This window comes from Lissotriton helveticus, chromosome 1_2 (assembly GCF_964261635.1).
Source record: "Lissotriton helveticus chromosome 1_2, aLisHel1.1, whole genome shotgun sequence".
NCBI lineage: Eukaryota > Metazoa > Chordata > Amphibia > Caudata > Salamandridae > Lissotriton > Lissotriton helveticus.
The window spans coordinates 397,103,279-397,125,664 of record NC_136058.1 but is presented as its reverse complement, the minus strand read 5'-3'; the positions used below and the strand labels follow the sequence as shown (position 1 = coordinate 397,125,664).

General features: G+C 45.9%; 1 pseudogene; it reads left to right on the top strand.

Annotated features, from left to right (window-relative positions):
- Positions 1 to 18,930: 18,930 nt before the first annotated feature.
- Positions 18,931 to 21,529, top strand: LOC144807959 (uncharacterized; annotated as a pseudogene).
- The last annotated feature ends 857 nt before the right edge of the window (positions 21,530 to 22,386 follow it).

The window sequence follows — 22,386 nt, the reverse complement described above, 5'->3', positions numbered from 1 at the left end:
GACTTCCGTTGATATCTTCGGACGACGACCCAATCGCCTGGGTTGATGGAGTGTCCGGGCCCCTCCGGCAACGGCTTCAGGGTGTCTGCTACCTGCTCATGAATAGAACGAAGATCTTTAGTCAAAGCATACAAGTAGTCTGTCAACAAAGGATACTGAATTTCGGAGAAGCACTTAGGCCTGGGCACTCCCCAGATATTGGCCGGGCGGCCGAATATCACTTCATAGGGGGAGATGCCCGTTTTCGAATTCACTGTTACTCTCGTAGAAAGCAAGGCTAAAGGAAGGGCGTCTGGCCAACGGAGACCTGTACTCTCCTGTATTTTGGCCATTTTCAGTTTGAGCGTTCCATTAAACCGCTCCACACGTCCCGCTGCCTGAGGGTGTAGGGCCGAGTGAAATTTTTGGGAAATCTGTAAGCCTTTACATATTTGCTTGACTAATTCTGCATTAAAGGACGTACAGTTATCACTCCAGATCACCCTAGGTAATCCAAAGCGAGAAAAATACTCCTTTATCAACATTTTTGCAGTAGAAATGGCCGTGCAGTCTTTAGTTGGAAAAGCCTCCACCCACCTGCTAAAAGCACATACAACCACAAGTACATATTTTAAGTTGTTGACCCTCTCCATCTCAATATAGTCCATCTGAATCACCTCAAAAGGGAAAGAGGGAGGTGCAAAATTTCCAGCTGGGACAGGGGTACCCTTTCCAGGATTGTGCCTCAAACACACCATACACTGTCGGACCAAGTGAGTCGCCACTTTGGAGATATTCTTATTGCTCCACACTGGATCCAACAGTTTGCATATGCCTTTCGCGCTAATATGTGCAGGCCTGTGAGCCATCGTCACTACTGGGAGAACATATGCATTTGGGAGTAACCATCGTCTCTTATCGGTCACATCTGTCCAACATTCATCCGCATCCAATCGCACCTGCCCATCCTTCCATGCCCTCAATTCATCTTCAGTCACTTTTTCTTGTATATTTTTTACACTCTGTACAGTATCTGAAAACATGTTAACATCTGGGACCCATCTAGCAGGTCCTGCCACAAACATCCGTGGTAATTTTGTCCGAGCAGTCTCTTTTGCTGTTTCGTCTGCAAAGGCATTGCCTCGCCCTACGTCATCCACTATTGTCTTGTGTGCACTACACTTTATCACAGCCAATCTTTTGGGTAACGTCAGTGCCGCTAACAGTCGTAGTATCAGTGGGCCATGTTGTATGCGTTGGCTGTGAGAAGTCAGAAATCCCCGTTCTGCCCAGAGTCGCCCATAATTATGAGCCACGCCAAAGGCGTATTGGCTGTCAGTGTAAATATTCACGTCCAGTCCCTCACTCAATTCACATGCTCTCAGTAAGGCTATTATCTCAGCAGCTTGGGCCGAATTGTAAGGTATCCTAGATGTCTCCACTACTGTCTGTAATGTCGTTATTGCATATGCTGCTGTCGATGTACCATCTGGCAATTTGAAACAAGACCCATCCACATACAACTCCCCGTCCGGTTCATCTAAGGGCTTGTCTGTCAGATCCACCCTCCCCTTAGTCTCTTCTTCTGTCCTAAACAAACAGTCATGTATGTCATCGTCCTTTGTATCTGTGGGGATAGGTAACAATGTGGCAGGATTCAATGTAGCACACCTTTTGATCGTCACATGAGGTGCAAAGAGAGTCATCTCATAACCGGTAAGACGAGCACTAGTTAAGTGCTGCGTCTGTGTTCTGTTTAGCAAAATGTCCACAGCATGCGGTACCATTACTGTGAGATCTGACCCCAATACGAGCCCTGCCGATTGTCTTATAGAGACCGCAGCAGCCGCCGTGGCTCTCAGACAACTCGGCAGTGCTCTTGCCACATTGTCAAGCATTGCGGAAAAATAGGCGCAGGGTCTCTGTTTCCCCCCAAAACACTGAGTTAGAACAGACAACGCGCAACCTTCCGCCTCATGTACGTAAAGAACAAAAGGCTTCTGGTAATCAGGTGTTCCAAGAACGGGCGCAGAACATAAAGAATCTTTTAGTAACGCAAACGCTTCTTGACATGCAGGGGTCCAGGGTAGGGGTTCGCGCACTTCTTTGGTAGTCAGATACAATAGGGGTTTCGTTAGTAACGCATAGTTAGGTATCCACTGGCGACAATACGATGTTATGCCCAGAAACGCACGCACCTCTCACTGCGTGTTAGGTACCTTCATGTTAGTGATAGCTTTTATGCGCTCTGGCGTCAATCTCCTCCCCACTTTCGAAAGGAGGTGACCGAGGTAGGTAACCTCCGTTCGACAGTATTGAAACTTTGGAAGGGACACTTTATGCCCCCTTTTCGCCAAATGGTGCAGTAACTTCACAGTAGCATCCCGACAACCCTTCTCGTCATCTGACGCTATCAGGATATCATCCACGTACTGCAACATGACGTTGCCAGGTGGAAGTTCCAGTTCATCCAATTGCGCCTTCAGAGCCTGACTATATATGCTCGGACTTTCAGTGTACCCCTGGGGAATTCTCTTAAACCTGAAGCTTCGGCCAGCCAATGAGAATCCGAATAGATAACGGCTGTCTTCGTGTACAGGAATACTGAAGAAAGCATTTTTCAAATCCAGGACAGAGAAATATTTAGCAGAAGGGGGAATCATCGTCAATATCGTAGTGATGTCCGAGACCACTGGGTATTGTGGCTCCACTACTCTATTCACGTGGCGCAGATCAATCACAAACCTATAGACATCAGGAGTATTATCAGTAGCTTCAGGTGACCGTCTTTTAAGGATAGGTAAAATAGGGCTGTTACATATGTTCGAATCCATCTCTTCCACTACACCAGACCGAATCAAATCTTGTATTATTTGTAACAGGGCCTTTTCTCCCTCCCTAGGAATCCTGTACTGTGGAACCCGGGGCAATTTCGCTCCCACCTTCACCCTTATTGCCACCGGGGCGATATCCATTTTACCCACATCTGTATCATTGACAGCCCACAAACTGTCGGGAATCCCTTGAAATTCAGGTGGTAATGGGTCATCTTTAGAAAAACACTGTAATGGGCGAGCGACATTCGGGCCCAACGTAAGGTACACGCCATCCGGGGAACAATAAATGGTGGCGTGTAACCTTTTCAATAAATCTAAGCCCAACAAATTTTCTCCACAATTCGATGTTAATAGGAACGGTGAATCAACAGTGAAAGGACCAATCGTCAACGTGAGGGGTTTAGAAATGGGGCTAATCACCGGGGTACCTGCAAAACCCACAGAGATGTTATTCTTGCCAGACAGAGCCGCCCCTGGGACCCGGGAATGAGCCACTGAACTTTTCATTGCACCCGTATCCACTAGAAATTTTTGTTGAGACCCCAATAAGTCTGCCTCGACATAGGGTCCCTTTTGATCAACTTCCACAGGCACTGGTCCCTCGCTCTGTCCTACGCTGTCCTAGTTGTGGGAAAACCCTGTCAGATCGTCCACTGAGTAATCATCATTGTAGTACTGACCGCCGCCCCTCTGCAACTGTTGTCTGTCCGCACTGTTGTCAAAGTAATTACCTCCCGGTCTCCCGCCTCCATCCGACCGTGCAGCCTGTCTCCCAAAATCGCTACTACCTCTTCATCGTCCTCGCCCTGGACCGGCATTCGACTGAAGCAGTGGGCAATCCCTCCACCAATGCCCCTCCTGCTTGCACTTCGCACACTGATTCGGTCCCAGTCTTTCCCTATTCTCACCTCTCCCAAAACCGCCACCACGCCCCGGCGCCGCACCTCTTCCTCTGCCCCTAGCCACTTGCTGCAACAAAACCCTAGTCTTCAAATCCTTAGCCTTCTTTTCCTGCTTGTCCTTACTCTCATTTTCTCTGTGCTCATAATACTGTGCCATACTGAGGATACCAGAAGGAGAGGACGTTGTCCACGTACTCTCCGACGCTTGCAATCTCGCTGAAATTTCGGGCAATAAGTTCATGACAAACCTATTGACAAAAAGTCGCAACCCTCCGTCCTGTGACACATCTTGCCCACTAAAATCTATGAACGTCTCTTCAAACCTCATAAAGAAGTCCGAGACTGCCTCATCCTTTTTCTGCTTACAAGCCGTCAACTTGTCCCAATCTACCTTCTTCGGGGGAATGAGAGAATGCATGTATTTTATTATGTGCCCCGGCAAGGCCAAAATTTCAGCTTTCGGCTTTTCTCCTGGCTTACGTTCCTTATCCCAATCCTGTAACTCCTGCCACGTACCTCCGAACTCTTCCGAATGATCTGTACCTTTTACTTGCCGCCACACATCAACTGGGACCAAAAGCCCAAAAAACAATTCAACATCAGCCAAAGTCATTACAGTGGAAGACGCAGCTTCCGTTAGCTCTTTGTAGTAGGCAGTCGGGTTCTTCCTAGAATCTGGGAGCTGAGCCTTCAATGACAATACCTCACTTCTCTTCCATGGCGTATACACCCATTGCTCCTGGAAATGTGCATCTATCCTGTTTCTGGTGACAGCCTTCGTGACTGGATCTACCATTTCTGGGATCTCGGGATGAAAAATAGGGTGCACTTCACGCATTGGATGTATACCTGGAAAATGGGGCGTACCTGCAGATGGCAATTCATTTCTATACTGTAATAGAGCACGTAAACTACGCATCACCTCCTTCACCCCAGTATTCGTTCTGAAGGCTCCGCTCTGTATATCTCGCAAAGTCGCCGGAGCCATACCTCCATACCCCTGTTCCCATAGCGGTATCAATACATTCGACATATGCCACAAAGCGTGCTGTTGCATCAAGGGCTCAAAATCTTTCATTGTGGACCAAATATCTTCAAACGAGTAAATATTATTCCTTGCCCACTGGCATGCCTGATTAGCCACTATACTCTTCTCATCCAAACCAACTGTAGAACGCGTAAGCAACTTCCGTACCTGTGAGAGTAGTCCACTACATGCGCCTCGGCTTGGCGTTAACGCCTCCTGACTGGGGGTGGTACTGGCTGAAACAGTAGGGAGTGCTAAAGAGAATTGGGAGGGTGCAGGTGAAGTGGGCTGGAGTAAAGAAACAAGGGGTGTCAAGGGCGGGGATTGTTGGGGAGCACTGGCAGATGGACCCGGAACCCCAATAATGGAGGCCGGAACTGGCAAGGAGGGGTACAAGGGCTGCGGGGCATAAGGGGGAGGGGGTCGGGTATTCAAAATGTCTTCCATCTCATCTGGGTCATCCTCTCGCACTACATAACTTTTATTTTCTTTCAACCTGCAAAGCCTATCTGCGCGCTCCAAACGCAGCGCGTTCTCATTCCCAATATGTTCTCTCGCTTTCTGTGCCATAGTCTGCGCGGACTTTTTAAAAGCCTCTTTCTCTTCTCTCAACTTACGCTTCCTGGCTTATTTCTGCCACACTCTTAAGGAATCAAACATGCTTTGACGACTACGCCTAGCAAACAATTTGTCCTGTAAATAATCCAATTTAGCTTCATCGAAAGAACCTGTCAAGGGCCATTGTAAATCCACATTGTCAGCGGTGTACCGGTGCCACAAAGTACCAAACAAAATCGGGGTGAATCCATGCTTGATGTACATATCAAAGCTTGGAGTGCCCTCAGGGGGTGCGGGTTGGCTCTCGGACAGTCTAGTATCTGAGGGTCGACAACAACATCCAAAACATCGTAACTTACTAAAACACGGCATTTTCAAAACACTTCTCTGTCAACAAACTTCGTTACCTTGAAGCACTAGCTCGAGCTCGTTCACACACACATATAATTATACGTTGGGAAATCACGCACACACATATACAATACCTCCAAACACGTGTTACCAAATGGGACAAGGACCGTCGACCAAGTCCTGGGGAACCTGGACCCTACCGCAGACCGAACAGTACACTAACTGTTCTGAGGATGGGGGGACAGATCCGCTCCCCGTGCGGCACTATGGATCACTGCGCACTTTACCACGTGAGACCCAGGTCTCGTCTCCACTGAACCACCACTCTAGGAGTTCAGGGTAAGCACCGAAGTCCACCCGCGATGAGCCACGCCTTCACCACAGTACCACCCGGTCGGATCACTACAAACAATATATCTAGATATTCCCCCAACCTCGTCAAGTCTGTCAGAGCGCCTGCTCGCACTCTGAGTTCCCCGGAGCACACTAGCCCCAAGAGCACACCGGCTCCTCAAACCACTGGAGACACCCTAGTCTCCCGGAACACTCCAGTTCCTGAATCAATCACAGGTGGACCACTCACCTTCCGTAGGCGGCACCGACCTCTACCGTTCTCCACCTCCGGCTGCCAGGACCAACACGGTCAGCTTCAAGTTCCGCCTTCTGGACCCCGGCGTAGGATCCGAACCGGGACCTCTCCCGATCAGCAGGGTGGGGCAGCGCTGAGAGAACCAAGCTCGGCATCAGATGGGTACCCGGGCCCACCGTGCCGACCAGCGGGTCCCCGGTCTTCTGCTACCCCCTTACGGGTGAGAAAGATCCTTATCGCGGGGTCCCTATTCGGGCGCCATCTGATAAGCGTGGCTCAAATCCACCCGAGTGACTTACCGCACTCACCTATAGTAACTATATAGGAAGTCAGCCGGACAGTGGAGAAGAATAAACAAAAGTCTTTATTAGGCCAAACAACACTCATATGAGAGGGCCCTGTCCGACCTCACTCCTAGGAGTGCGAACGAGAGGACTGACTCTCTGCATCACAGCAATACATTATAATGCAACACAGTTCATTGGGGTACGCCCCTTCTGGAAAATTACTGAAACCCAGACCAGCGAACAATGCCATCATACAGCAGGCATCTGCACCTGCAAAAGATACATCGCTATCTCTACTCAAGGCCATGAAGCTAGGCTTCAGCGTCTCTGGCGCATGAGAACATTACTGATAAAGAGACTTGTTAGTTTCGGCCACAGCAAGCCGCGAAACGAAAACTGCTGTCTTAGTGAAATTCTCTATTCCTGCGGGAGGGGCAGATGAGCGAGTAAGGCTCGCGGACACAGAGGGATACACAAAATGGTGGCACACAGGCTAAGCTAAGGAACTAATATAGTCACACGTACATTTGAATAATAAAGTAGCAAGCGGAATAATTCAACATAGGTGCATATACGAACTTCATTAGTTAGCCATATGATGCAAACTTACATATGAGAAGGGGTAGTTGGGGCATCGAAAACTGAGTTCTATCAGTATCTTTGTCTGGATCTTGCGTTATTTATGTCATAGTCTTACATTGCACTCGCTGCTTGCACTGATGCGTATTTTAGACGTGGGCTACTAGCAGAGTCTGACAGTTGTGACAACTATTCCAATGTGGGCCAAAGCTTTAACTACTCCTTTTCTATCTTTCAAGCTGCTTCCTGAGCGCCACAGCGGTGACCCTTCCAATGAAGTCACTTCCTATGATGCCCCTTCCTGTGATGTCATGGTAACTCGAAATACATGCGTTACGGGTCAGCAAGCTAACTACCGCACGCCCTGCACCCCCACCCTGGGGCACTTGACTACTCTGCTATTACCCGATTTATTGTAAACGAACTCACTTCATTACTACAGTTTATGTAGTGGCTAGCCAAACCTGCCTCTTTTACACTCTCGGCCCAATTCCCTCTAAGCAAAGCACCAAGAAGGCATTTATGAACACGCAAATTACAGCTGAAAACATGATACATTTTTGCATGGTTTTCCAAAAGCGGCAAATTAGCTTTTGCGATTTGGGGCTTCCCGTGTATATTTCTGTTACAACAAGGTTTTTGCGAAATTGCTTTGAATAAAACCCAACAACTGTACTGTACACTTATGTGATTGTAGGGTTTTATTCAAAGCTATCTCACTGTATTATGATATATATTATATGCAACAGCTTTGTATCAGTGGACAGTGCCGACTGTCAAAGGCGCTAAGAGGCCATAGTCATGGCAGATGTACGCAATTCAAAGAGCGCGCACACACGTACATGTAATATTATAAAAATGTGAAATAGATGAACTTTCATTACTCTTGAGGGTACATTTCAAAAAGTCTGGGACTCTTCCATTTCAGGGGTATTTGAAGCGCTAAAAGGCATGTCAAATTAAAGTTCGCCAATTTGGGAGATTCCACGGAGTTCCGGGAGACCAGTGCAACCTACCAGAAAAGGGTCATCAAGCACCTTTAAAAAGGCGCAAACTCTGTCTGGCTTTAGTGCGCGTGCATACATTTAATGGATAGACAAGCCTTCAGTTTTGAATTCCAAGCATTGAATAAAAAAAAATAAAAACAAGCGTTGGCAAAGCAGGCAAGTCTTCCGCGCGACGTGCTGAAAGTGAAACCAGCCCTCGGCATTGCTGTGGTGGGGGAGGGGGGGCGGGGGAGAGGCAAGCAGGGAACAAGTTAAACAAGTTTTAAAAGGAGACGAAACTGAAAGCCTTTGAAGTACACAGGCATGCTGTGACTGAGGTGTGAGAGGTCTGGCAGGGAACAGATGGCCTGGCCGTGAAGCAGGGGGCGGGGCAGCGCTGGGGAAGCCTGTGGGAGGGTGATTGATGACTTTGATGTGGGGAGGGAGGAGAGCCTTTTGCGAGCCTGCAGGAGAAATGCTGCCGATGCGCGTGCATGTTTAATCACGTGATTCACGTGAACTGCATGAAAACCACGGGGCTGAAAGCCCTTGGTTTGACGATGATTTTCGCCACTTGAATTCTCGTTCCCTCAATGCGCTTGCGCGCATTGTAGGTCACGAGACCTAAAAATGGTCGTACCACTGACGGCCTGTTATGTGGTTGGATACTGGCCCATTACTCTCCTAGAGCTTTTATTGATTAGCTCCCAGAACACAGTTGAATCCTTCAACTGTGCGGCAGATGTAAGCTCCTGCCAGTGGGATTCTTCCCAGGACCACTTGGCTTGCTCTATTGTTCTTGCATAGTCCCTCCTAGCTGTTCTTATCATTATGAGGTCTTTTGCCCGGAGTGTTGTGGATAAAACCTGTCTTTTTTTGCATATGGCGGAGTACCACAAATTGGACGGTCGTGGTGGACATGCTTTCTGTTCCCTGATATCTTTGATGCTAAAAAACTCTTCCAGCATTCCTATTGTATCTTGGTATAGCCTTGGGAACTGGGAGCCTTGTGTGTCCTCACAGGTAGTGTTGAATGATTCAAATTCCCTGATCTTCCATTCTATGTTGTCCCTAATGTAAGAGTGCGTCTCCTCCTGCTTAGCAACCTTGTGCCACTTAAGGCGTCGATTGCAATTGGACGGTACTACCTCCCTTTTTAGCAACATCGGAATATTATCTGTCACAATGGATGTTGTATCCTCTCCTCGGATAATTTGCATGGACAGGGGGTTGTCGATACTGGGCATAACCTCCATATCAATAAGGTCGCCCCACAGACGTACGTCCAGCAAGATATAATCGATCCGAGAGGGGGAACTGACCCTATTGTATGTATTCGCTCCACAGGGATCAGGGTGAGTCCTGCCATTGACTGCTCTTGAATTATGCTCTAGAGTCAGGGCATTCATTTGTATAGCCCTTTGGGTCCACTTTTTTATTGGCGCTAAATTCAAAGCAGGAATAGCCCATTCGCTATCTTCATCTCCAGTGCCCAGAATGTCATCTCCACTCAATGATTCGAATGTGCAGTTGAAATCACCTGCTACAATGATACCAGAGTTGGGAAAGATGGAAGACAATTCTAGCTCTAGAACTGATAGAGTAGCAGACGATTGGGCATATACATTAAAAATCTCTGTGTGAGCAGCGTTTTTAACCCCTCTGATTGTCATGTGCAAGATGTCCTGGGATGTAGAGTTATGTTTGATGACAGATCAGTTTGGCGCAATGTTAAACCAAATATGGAGCCACCCCGATGGGCGACCTTTATCTGAACTAATCGCCGGGATGTAGTAAGTAGAGAACCCTGACTTTTGCAGGGGGACCGAACTCCATGTCTCCTGGAACAAACAGACATCGTATTTATCAATGAATTCATTCGACTCTGGAAGAGATAGTTTTTTTTGTAGCCCCGCAATGTTCCAGGAGAGGAATTGAATCACCCCTGCATTTTTTGTGCTTGAACCAGCGTTTACAACCTTCACAGAAGGTGTCAAATCAGTGATATCTTTTATGATCTCCCTCACTTCACCTCGTGGTGCGGGGCTACCCAAACCCAAATCAATTTCTCTGCACATACACCCCGCTATGTCAGGAGGGGGTCAGATGGCCGTACCTCCTCTTTACGTAACGATAAAAACATTTATACCACTCACGTTCACCAAACGATTTCATGGCGCTCTTGACAAAACAGTAACCAGGGCGGAGGATTTACTTAAATGCTGACTGGAACAGAAGGGTTTTTAACAGTTTGCGAAAGGAGTCGTAGCTGGGGCAGAGACGAAGTGCTGTTGGAAAGGAGTTCCAAGTGGTGGGGGCCATGACAGAGAAACTCAGCCGTCCATGCTTTTTCCGTTTGTTTTTGGGAACAACAAGAAAATTAAGAGATGCTGAGCGGAGATCTCTGTGGGGAACATAACGTGTCAGGCAAGAGGAGATAAAGGCAGGGACTAAATCTGATAAGGCTTTGAAGATGGTACATCCAAGCTTGAAAGTGCAGCGTTTGGCGACAGGGAGCCAATGAAGGCTGCGCAGAAAGGGGGTGACGTGCTGATGTTTCGGCTGGTGGAAGATCAGGCGGGCTGCCTGGTTCTGCACCAGTTGCAGCCGGTGGAGGTGGAATGCTGGAATCCCGACATAAAGAGTCAATTAACTAGACTCGGTCCGGAATCATTGCCATCCCGGACCGGAGACCAAAGTGGAAAGCGCCGTATCAGGATAGCAGAATGCTTAGGGGGGGGACATTCTAAATTCTAATGCCAGTAAGTTCTCTGCAATCAGCTGGTCGTATAGCTGTATCTCGATACAATCGGTCTTAGAGTTACCCAGTGAAACTCGCCTCACTTTTGCCATATCCTCCCGTATGATGGATCTACAGCCCCTTGTATGCCTCAGCCAGTGTATAGCTTTGTTATGTGAGGCTTCGCTGCTTTCATAACCCCTATCACTGTTAATTCTTGGTACCTGCGTCATGTATACTGTTGGAAAGATGTTAACTGGGAGGATTGAGTCACCTTGTGTTCTTATACTGAAGGGGTTGGCAGCTTGCTTGCTCAGGGCTGGTTTGGGGATGGCCGGACAATGATAGTTTGCAATAATAGTGGCGTGGCCCATAGCTCTTCCCTTGGGATCTCTGGCTCTCACGGACTCAGCATATGATCTGGTAATGTGGGGTGTGTTATCTGTGGCTGAAGGGCCCTGCGGTCTGCGGCCTGCTTCTAGAGGTGGCCTGAGGGAAGTTCCCTTAGTGTTCTCTGGTCCAGCCCTATTGGGTGGAGTAGCAGATGTGGGTAGCAAGGGTGAAGCAGATACAACAGTGGAACAGTCGCCCCTAACTATAAGAGCTTCAACCTTATCTCTTAGGGATGCCAGCTCCCTTTCAAGCTCTTTGATTCTACCAAGTAACTCCTTATTCGTGGAGCCACAAGAACCACAGCTAGCCACATTCTTAATAATGTCAATGTCAATGTGTTCCCTCGGTGGGGCTGGAATCGAGTCTTCGTTTACATGTTCAAGGGCTGCGAACCTCTTTGAACAGGATACCTTGGTAACAATATCACAATCCTGTTGTGTCCCCCTAGGGGATTCAACTAGTGTTGTGGATTTAATGTTAGGATTTAAATGGGGTCCCTCTTTAGTTATATCTGGTGGATTGTGTACTTCGCAAATGGGCTGCCTATGGGGAGTTTGCTTATTAAACATAGCAGGGACTACTCTTCTTTGTGTCTGTAATAGAGCTTCGTCGAGTGGGCAGGTATCATCAGCCAAAACATTGCTAATCTTGCCGCCCAAAACTTCTTCGCACTCATTGACTATAGCTTCTATTCTAGTCAACACGCAATTAGTAGCTGCGTGGGGCACTTTCTTGTTTTTTTTTTCCTTTTTTGTTGGTAGGTACTCCCCCAACCTCCATGGCCTTCCTCTTTCCCATTTAGGAACGTTGGTGAAAAAAACTCCCCTCTTTGTAGTCCAGTCACGCTGTTGAATACAGTGGGCCTGAGAGTTCACCATTAGAGTTCGAGTTCTCCACTAAAGGCAACGACCTGTGTACAGTACCTTAGGGGTTTGTTGAGCCAGATGCCGGATGAAAAGGGGTGGCCCCAGCCCAGCCTCCTCCGGCCCCCGACGGCCACAGACGGCCTGCCCTTTGTCCGGGCCTAGCCCGGCACCAATCCGCACGTCCCACGCAGCGGGAGGAGCCAGACAATTATATCCTTCCGGTGGCTAGGGGGAGGGGCAAGCTGTCCTCCGGTAGCCCCGCTGCCTTCTGGGCCACGCAGTTCATCCTGCAAACACGAGCGTCTCCCGCGGAGCGGGAAACGCAAGAGGTCTTTAAAGCTCCCGGTGACTGGGGAGAGGGGCAAGCTGTCCTCCGGTTGCCCCGCTGCCTTCTGGGCCACGCAGTTCATCCTGCGTGGCCCAGTGTACTCGATTCCTTTGTGTTTGGCCGCAACGCAATGCTGACACTCAAACTGTTATAAAAGATTTGCGTGTCTTTGTTGGGACATTTTCCTGTTGCACCTTCCATTCTGACCAAGGTCCTGTGTTTGCCTTTAAGGCTTACCGGGATGCAATGAAGTCTCTGGGGGTGTAGGTGAAATTCTTGTGTCCTTATCAGCCTTTTTTTGTCCTTTTTCGAGTTTTATATAGCGCAAACTAGACCGGAGGATTTCAGGTATCGGAGAGCTTTACAAGAGCAGCGGTTTCATTACAGATGGACACATTCATTTATTTTTATTAGGCACAGGGAGATTATGTAATTTGCCTAGAATCACTGAATGTTGAGAGTGGTTGCCGAAACTTAAACCCGGCTCCCCAGCTTCAAGGTCAAACGCTCTAGCCGTAAGGCCACATCCTCTCCCCAATTTATAGCAAGCCAAACATCAACATCCAAAGCCCAACGGAAATCATTTAAACTCTAGGATATCAAATTTAACTGTGGGTTAAAAAGAAGTTAATGTCATCAAACATTCCCCAAGCGCATGTTGCATGCGAAGCGAAATCAAGTAACGTGCACTTAGCTTCTCCGTGTCCTGCACTCTGTCTTGATGCAATTCCTCCACGGGAGCCGGCTCGAAGGAGTTCCCCGCTATTTCAGAAGATCTCCGTGAAAGGCGATGACGCAGCGGGAGGCTTGTTCGTAGGGGAAGTCCTCACGCTGACATTGCGACGAAAGGAAATGAAAGCCAAGCAATAAGTGTTGTGGGGCATGGCTACTTATGGCCAATCGTTGTGCGTAGGCGGGCATGTTGTAGCAACATGTCTAGCAACGTTGCTTCACCACGAGATTAGCTGCAGCATGCCCCAGTCTCGTGTGTTGCCCTGGGAACCGGGAACAAAGCTGATGCGTGTTTTTCTTTAGCGTGTACCGGTTCTTTTTAAAATAGAACATTCTCTTACGACTGCCATTTGGAGTTTACAAAGTATTTGGCAGCTTGAATTGGCCTAAGAAATGGATGCCCCCAATGTTAAGGAGCAATGGCAAAGTTAGTTGGTCTAACATACAAGCATTGGTAAAAGCAAACATTCTTTTAAACATACATTGCAACATGGTTAATGTAGAAACCATGGGGATGTCGACAGATGACACAAGCCACCATGGACCCTGTGTGATGTGTCTTCCTGACACTCATGGGTGTCATAATATCTGGGGTGCCTATAACCTGGTACTAGGGACTTATAAGGGTACCCCAGTATCCAATATGGGGTGTACTTAAGTACTGAACATGACAATTTAGGGAGAAAGCAGATAACATGGGGTCCTGATTAGCAGGATCGCAGTCAGACTAGTCAAATATAGCTTAGCACCAGGAAAAAAGTGGGGGTAACCTTAGAAGCAGATCCTACTTTCCTACAGTAAACTATTAAATTTTACTAATAATACATATGTCAATTCCACTCCAATTTATACAGCAGTAGACATACTGTTGAACGCAGGGGAGGTAAAATGTACTAGTCCCACTCCACGCAGTGCAACTGTAAAGAAAGTGTTGGATTAGGGAGGGGTAAAAGTTACTATTCCCACTCCACTCAGTACAGCTTTAGGAAAAGTATTGAATTGCAGAGGGGTGAAATTTACTATTCCCACTCCAATCAGTGTAACAGTATGAAAAGTGTTGGTTTGTGGAGGGATAAAATGTACTATAACCACTCCAGTCACTAATTCACTTCAACAAAATAAAATAATTTCAGAAACAGACTAAATAACAAAATAAATGTAAATTTAAAAACTATATATTTTTCAAATAATGAAATATTTATTACAATGTTTAATACATATAAATTACTACAAATATTATTATAATTAAGATACACTATTTATTTCTCTGACCAGGTCCCCAATCTTCGGACCAAGGCAGATCTTGCTGGGATAACCATCACTTCCCCAGTGTTTGTGCGTTTTACTTAGCCGTTCCTTTATAAACGAGAAATTCATTGAGTTCCTGTAAAACAGGCAAACGTTCATTGTTGTCAAATAGTGTTTCAGCCGCCACTATACTGACACTATCGAGGTCTGGTACCTACATTCTCACACAAAACAGGAGTTCATAAGGAATACAACCCCCCTAGGGATTTTACTTGGCATGTGGTTAAGTGCCCTCTGAACAACATTGCTTTTGAGGACTGCTTAAGTCATGGTTTTTCCTCTCAACTACCGAATTTTCCTCAGGCTGGTAAGGGAGGAGTACTGCAAGGCCACACCCAAACCTCCCATGGCTTCTTTGTAAGCTAGAGAGCTAAAGGCCAGACTATAGTCGCAATGTAGTGTGCTATTGAGTATGAGCCAATGAAGACTCGCAAATCCTTTATTACAGTTTGAGCATCAGCTGAGCGCTGTGGCCAAACCCACAGGAATCTGGATCATGAATTCACTGCCACCAAGATGTACTTGTAAGCCCCATCTGATTGTAAGGCACCGCAGGGATCCCAATACACACATGCCAAGGGCTTGTCTTAAATCAAACGAGATGTCTCTGTTGGACGTGCCAAGGTGGAGACCTTCATCTGCTGGCAGATGTTGCATTTAAGGACAAAATCCTTGGTCTGTTTTGATAGACCTGGCCACCAATAGCGGTACTTCAGTAATTAAACTGTACCAATAATCCCTGCATGAGCGAACCCAGACCCTACTAGTGGGCTCACTGACTGGTTTTAGCCAGCCTGCCGCCACAGACGAGTTTCTGACCCCTTGGGTGTGGGCCTTTGCTCTCAGGTGTCAGAAACAAATCCTGCTCGGGTAGAGGATTTTTTACACCCCGCAGAATGACCTACAGATTAGCATTCCAAGGCAGGTCCAAGAGACAACCGCCTTTGGTATGCCAATCTGGATTCCCTCACAGGAGAGGATGCTGACCGCCTTTGACCAGGGCCCATTTGGTACTTGAGCAAGGCAGGAAAATTAGTAGTCAGATAGGCGTGTTCACCTCCAGGCTAGTACCACCCTTCAGGGGGACTACCTGAAATGATCACAACCTTTCAGAGTCTGCCATCTTTGTGATGGCCAACTGAAGAACTCGTGAAAGTAGTGATATTGGGGGTGTAGGACCCCAGGGGTCAATAGCTGAATGGCTATTACCCTAGGCTCCGCTAACGCCCCTAAATCTAGTATTTATGGGAGACCCTGGCATCAGGAGATCAGATCCTGCCGACCTAAAAGAAGACGGACAGACGTGAAGACTTGCAAGAAACAAGAACAGAAGATCCAGCAACTGACTTAGCGGCCACCCTGCTGACCTGTCTGTTATTAGACAGTTGCACCGAAACACAACTTGTCCTGCAGCTGTGATGTCTCCAAACCCTGGGAGAACTGCCAGCACTTCGGCCAAGAACTAGAAACTCCTGTGGAACAGCAGAGCTGCTCCCCTGCACCTTGTAGGTACCAAGAAAGAACTGTAAGGCTCCAAGACCGTGAAAACCCGACATTGGAAAGCATCGCTATACCTGAGCCACCTAGCACCTGAGTGAAGTAGGCCGACAGTGCCAACCCAGTCACCAGACCTGATGCCCACCTTGAGTTTCACCTCTTTGGACATATCAATGCCACTTGCGGCCTCTGCTTGCAGGCCCCCTCTACCACGACGCTCCCTGTGGCAAAACCTGATGCCTAAAGACACTTCTGCACCCGTTACCCGTGGCCCAAGGCGACGAGGACTGAAGGCTTCTCCATGTCCCACAGCATTGTGTGGCCTGAGCCCCCCTGTTGGTTTAGCCCGTCTTGCCTCCCAATCCAAACCTGCAGTCTCCTTTCATGCAGACTGATCCCCATAGACTAACATTGGGCACCGGACGCTGTATTTTGCCACTGCACCCTGCTGCCCTAGGGCCACTGGAGGTGACCTGCTGGCGCTGCCTTGGACCTTGCCCCATACTTACCTTAAGTCCAAGAGATTGGTCTCGTAAGTATCATTACTCTACTGTATCCCATACTTGTTTTTCCTCCCGTAAGATAACATTGCAGCTTCTGAAAATGGACGAAGTGTTGACTTTTTAAAATTGAAAGAATTTCTATCTCAAAAACGTACTTACCTGATCATATTGATTCTGCCACTTACATATATATAAATGTATTTGTTCTTTTTATAAATTGGGGGATCTCCTTATTGAGTTGTGTGTATCGTTTATTTATTGTATGTGTATTTTACAGATGTCTAACACTGATCTCTGATAAGCCTAAGGCGGCTCGGCCTCACTACCCCCTAGAAGAGCATCTTGGGATTGCTAGAGCAAACCCTGTCCACTTATAGGAATATGTGGACTCTTTGTACAGTATAACTCTTTTTGGTGTACTATATAAAGTTCCAGCTTCCAACACTCCTCTGTTTCTACCTCATAAGCACCTACCTCTGCACATTCCCTGTTTATTCCTCATAAGCATCTACCTGTGTTTCTCCTCTGTTTGTACCTCATAGGTACCTGCGTGTGCACCTCTTCTGTTTGTACCTCATAAGCAGCTACCTGTGCACCTCTGTTTACTCCTCATAAGAACCTACCTATACACCTCCGTTATTTACATCTTATAACCACCTACTTGTGCACTGCCTGTCTTTGTGCCTCACAAGCAGCTACCTGTGCGCCTCCTCTCTTTATACCTCATAAGCACTTACCTGTGCTCCGCCTCTGTTTATACCTCATAATCACCTACATGTTTACCACCTTTACTTATATATCGTAATTACCTAAATATTCGACTCCTTAGTGTATACCTCATAAGCACCTACCTGTGCACCTCCTCCGTCTATAGCTCATAAGCACCTACCTGTGCACGTCATCTGTTTGTACCTTGTGAGCTTCTGCAATGAAGCTTGTAATCCTACACAGACAGCAACGGGCGCATGAGTATCAGGCAATTATCTGGCATCTGCTGTGTGAATGCATCAAGTATGTTCCCCTGATTCAGCTAAAAAATAACCTGTTAAATGAGTACACAGACATTGTGGGCGGGTAATAACAGGGAACAAGTTAAACCTGGATGTAAGAAATGCCTTAAGGTAGAAATGCTATATTCAGCTGCGGATGACGGATACCTCCTCGCGCGCTGCCAAAACCCCGTCCGGCCAAAGAGTAGCCTACTCGGCACAAAAGAGACAACACTAAGTCAGATACCCCTGAAAGGAAGAAAAAAAAGATGACTATGCAGACATCTGCTGGCTGCACTGATATGTCAGATAAATTATTGGTTGTCATAAAGTCTCAATAATAAGGACTAATTACCTGTTATGATTGAATATTAACTTATAGATCAGTGTTTGTTTGCTTTATCTGCGCTTAAAATGTAAGGGTCAGGCATTACAATGAACCACTCGTGGTTTTACAGCAAGAGCTGTGGAAGGAGCTTCGGCTTGAAATGCAACAAGGTCTGAATTTTAGATACTTTAGGAAGAACTAAAGAATCTCTTGCGTATGTATTGTGTGCGGCCAGAACCAGGCCCTGCAAGTTGAACTAGTTTTAGGGAGATGGACGGATGTTACAGCAATAAAAATATCTACCTCATCACATGATAATGTTCCAATCTTTCAGATTAGAAGAAACCAGAAATTCTTGAACCAACCCCGGCGTGGGCTGAGATGGTGGCAGTGATTACTTAACGAACAGCAAGGTAAAGACAAGAGTTAGTACTTGAGCTGATATATTGTGAACAGGAAAGCACTGAAGTATGTGAATGCAGTTACCTTTCTTATGTACCCCCAGAGGAGTCAACTTTGTTGTACACTTCCTGAAACTAAATAAACAACCTAACACCCTAATCTCTCTTTTTCCACAATCTGTTGTTTAAATGAAATCTTGTCCACGTGCATCTACCTAAAGCTTTACCTCTAGCACGTGGTGCTCCATGAGTGCCCTTTCTATACTAAGTTACTCTGTGAGCACTGGTAATTCACCTCCTTTTCAGAAGTTAATAAGATATGACATGTTCAACAGATTGTTTGCTTAAATATCTGTGTATGGTGAAATAATCCTTGCTAAATTTCAAAGATGGTGAAGTTGAGATGTCGTTAAAAGCCAGTTAAATATTGTGTATTTATATTGTGTTACATTTGCATTTCGTAATTTTAAATCTCTTTACTTCCAACAGAACACAAGCTTTGAAAGCATGAAATGCTTTTGAATAACAGCTATTGTTCTGTAAATCTACAAATAATGGTCAGAAATAATGAACTACAGTATTCAGGAAAATATCAGCGCAGTCAGACATGGACATACCTGAACATAAACTGACAGATTCCGGAAGAGGCTGTGAAGGATAATTCAGTGGACGTAAGAGTCTGAGCTGTGCAACTCCACGTCACAGGACTGAGGAAATGACCTCTAGAAAAGTAAGGCACAACACTGACAAACCACCTTCAGCTGTGATCATGGGATCGGTATAACGTGGTTACAGCAGTGCGCTGATGCCTAAAATGATAACAGACCATCATTCAATGCTCTAGGTGTACTGTAAACTCTTCCTGGCTATACCACAACAACCAGTGTAGAGCACAACAGAGTGGAGACAAACAACTAAAGTGTTAAAGAAATAGGAGTTCTGCTGTCTAACATTTAGAGCACTGTCCCTATTGCACCAACGGGAAGGATTTATTTTTACCCACAAGTGTCAAAACCTGTTCTCCAATCCAAAGACAACATCTCTTGCAAGGAAGCCTGTCTAATATTATGCGTGTGGCTAGTGTTTAGTGGCCATTGTACTTTATTTTTAAATTGGAAATCAAATGTTGTAAATGCCAACAAATGCAGGAAATGTGGGAATAATACAAGTGCTTTATCAACCATGCTGGCCCTTCAGGAAACACAGTCATGGGATGTAGACAAATATATACCCGACCCAGAGACACTAATCAAGAAGGAAGAATCATACACGTGCAGCAAAAGCTCTAGTTTCTCATCCATATTAAAGTACCATCGTCAAACACACACAGGCGAAGAGCTGTTCAGATGCAGTGAATGTGTAAAGAGCTTTAGGCTGTTATCAACCCTAAAAAGACATCAGCGAATGCACACAGGGGAAAAACCATTCGAGTGCAATGAATGTGTGAAGAGTTTTAGTCAGTTATCAGATCTCCAAAGACATCAGCGAACGCATACAGGGGAAAAGCCATACCACTGCAGTGAATGTTTAAAGAGTTTTAGTCAGTTATCACATCTCTACAGACATCAGAAAACACACGCAGGAGAAAAAACATACAACTGCAGCGAATGTGAGAAGAGTTTTAGTTGGTTATCACACCTCCAAGTACATCTGCGAACACACACTGGGGAAAAGCCATTCAGGTGCAGTGAATGTGTGAAGAGCTTTAGGCTGTTATCAGATCTCCAAAGACATCAGCGAAAGCACACAGAGGGAAAGTCTTACCATTGCTGTGAATGCGTCAAAAGCTTTAGTCAGTTATCACACCTCTACAAACATCAGAAAACACACACAGGGGAAGAAACATACAACTGCAGCGAATCTGAGAAGGGCTTTAGTTGTTTATCACATCTCCAAGCACATCTGCAAAAACACACAGAAGAAAGGCCATTCAGATGCAGTGAGTGTGTGAAGAGGTTTAGGCTGTTATCAACCCTGAAAAGACATCAGCGAACACACACAGAGGAAAAACCATTCAAGTGCAATGAATGTGTGAAGAGCTTTAGTCAGGTATCAGATCTCCAAAGACATCAACGAATGCACACAGGGGAAAAACCATACCAGTGCAATGAATGTTTGAAGTGCTTTAGTCAGTTATCACACCTCTACAGACATCAGAAAACACACACAGGGGAAAAAACATACAACTGCAGCGAATGTGAGAAGAGCTTTAGATGGTTATCACACCTCCAAACACATCAGCGATCACACACTGGGGAAAAGCCTTTCGGGTGTAGTAAATGTGTGAAGAGGTTTAGTCGATCGCCAGACCTACAAAGACATCAGCGAACACACTCTGAGGAAAAACCATACAGTTGCAGTGAATGTGGGAAGAGCTTTAGGCAGTTATCAATCCTACACGGACATCAGCGAACACACACTGGGGAAAAACCATACTATTGCAGTGAATGTATGAAGAGCTTTAGTCAGTTATCAATCCTACGCGTACATCAGCGAACACACACTGGGGAAAAACCATACCATTGCAGTGAATGTATGAAAAGCTTTAGCCAGTTATCAGCCCTCCAAGTACATCGGCAAACACACACAGGGGAAAAACCATACCACTGCAGTGAATGTGAAAAGAGTTTTGGTCAATTATCAATCTTACAAAGACATCAGCGAACACACACAGGGGAAAAGCCATACCACTGCAATGAATGTGTGACGAGTTTTAGTCAATTATCAATCCTTCAAGTACATCAGCGAACACACACAGGGTTAAAACCATACCACTGCAGTGAATGTGTGAAGAGCTTTAGACCGTTATCACTGCTCCAAAGACATCAGCGAACACACACAGGGGAAAAGCCATACCATTGCAGCGAATGTGTCAAGAGATTTAGTCGGTTATCACACCTTCAAGCACATCAGCTAACACACACAGGGTTAAAACCATAACATTGCAGTAAATGTGAAAAAAGCTTTAGTTGGTTATTACACCTCTACAGACACCAGCGAACACACACAGGGGAAAAACCATTCAAGTGCAGTGAATGTGTGAAGTGCTTTAATCAATTATCAGACCTACAAAGACATCAACGAACACACACAGGGGAAAAACCATTCAAGTGCAGTGAATGTTTGAAGAGCTTTAGTCAGTTATCAGACCTACAAAGACATCAACGAACACACAGAGGGTAAAAATCATTCAAGTGAAGGGGATGTATGAAGAGCTTTAGTCACTTATCAGAGCAGCAAAGACATCACCGAACACACACGGGAAAAGCTATTCAAATGAAGGGAATGTGCAAAATTCTTTACTCAATTATATGAGCTACAAAAACATCATTGAACATACACTAGGGAAAAACCATACGAATGCAGTGTATTAGTTGGTTATCACACCCCAAAGGCATCAACAAACACACACATGGGATAAAACATACAACTCTAGTTAATGTGTGAAGAGCTTTTGTCAATGACCAGCCCTACAGGGATATCTGACAACACACACATGGGAAAACCATACAATTGCAGTAAATGTATGAGAGCTTTAGTTGGTTATTATACCTCCTAAGACATCGGCAAACTAACACAGGGTTAAAATCATACCATTGCAGTAAATGTGTGAAGAGCTTTAGTCAATCTTCAGAGTTCAAAAGACATCAGAAAACACACGCCGGGGGAAACCATTCAAGTCCAGTTAGTAAGAGAAGCGCTTTAGTTGGTTACCAAGCCTACAAAGCCATCAGCAAAGTACAGAAGATGATAAAGTTACAATTATGTGGGGCATTCAAACGCCGGAGGATGTTAAGTAGAAAATAGATACCCCGACTAGCAGAATGGAAGCAACACAGATATTTGTGGAATAATTGTGTCTACTCAGTGATTGATCAATTCATTTCTCTACAGATAAGAAAAATAAATGAAGTTGCAGGAAACACATTAAGACATTAGCAGAGTGCAGACCAAAAGAAAATAAATAGTGTTGTTTTTTACTTTGGTAAAGTAGAGTTATAAAGAACAACATCCACACACACCTGTTCATGCTACTTTTAAAATCAACACTATGGACAGGGCTTGGACTAACGAGGGTATTTTCAGCTAACTTTAGGGATTAATTCTAAAACCTATAAACCCAACACACTCGAATGATTTAACTGGCAGGCACTGGAGAATATTCATAGTTAATTGTGGGCTTTAGGTGCTTTGTGCAACATTGAT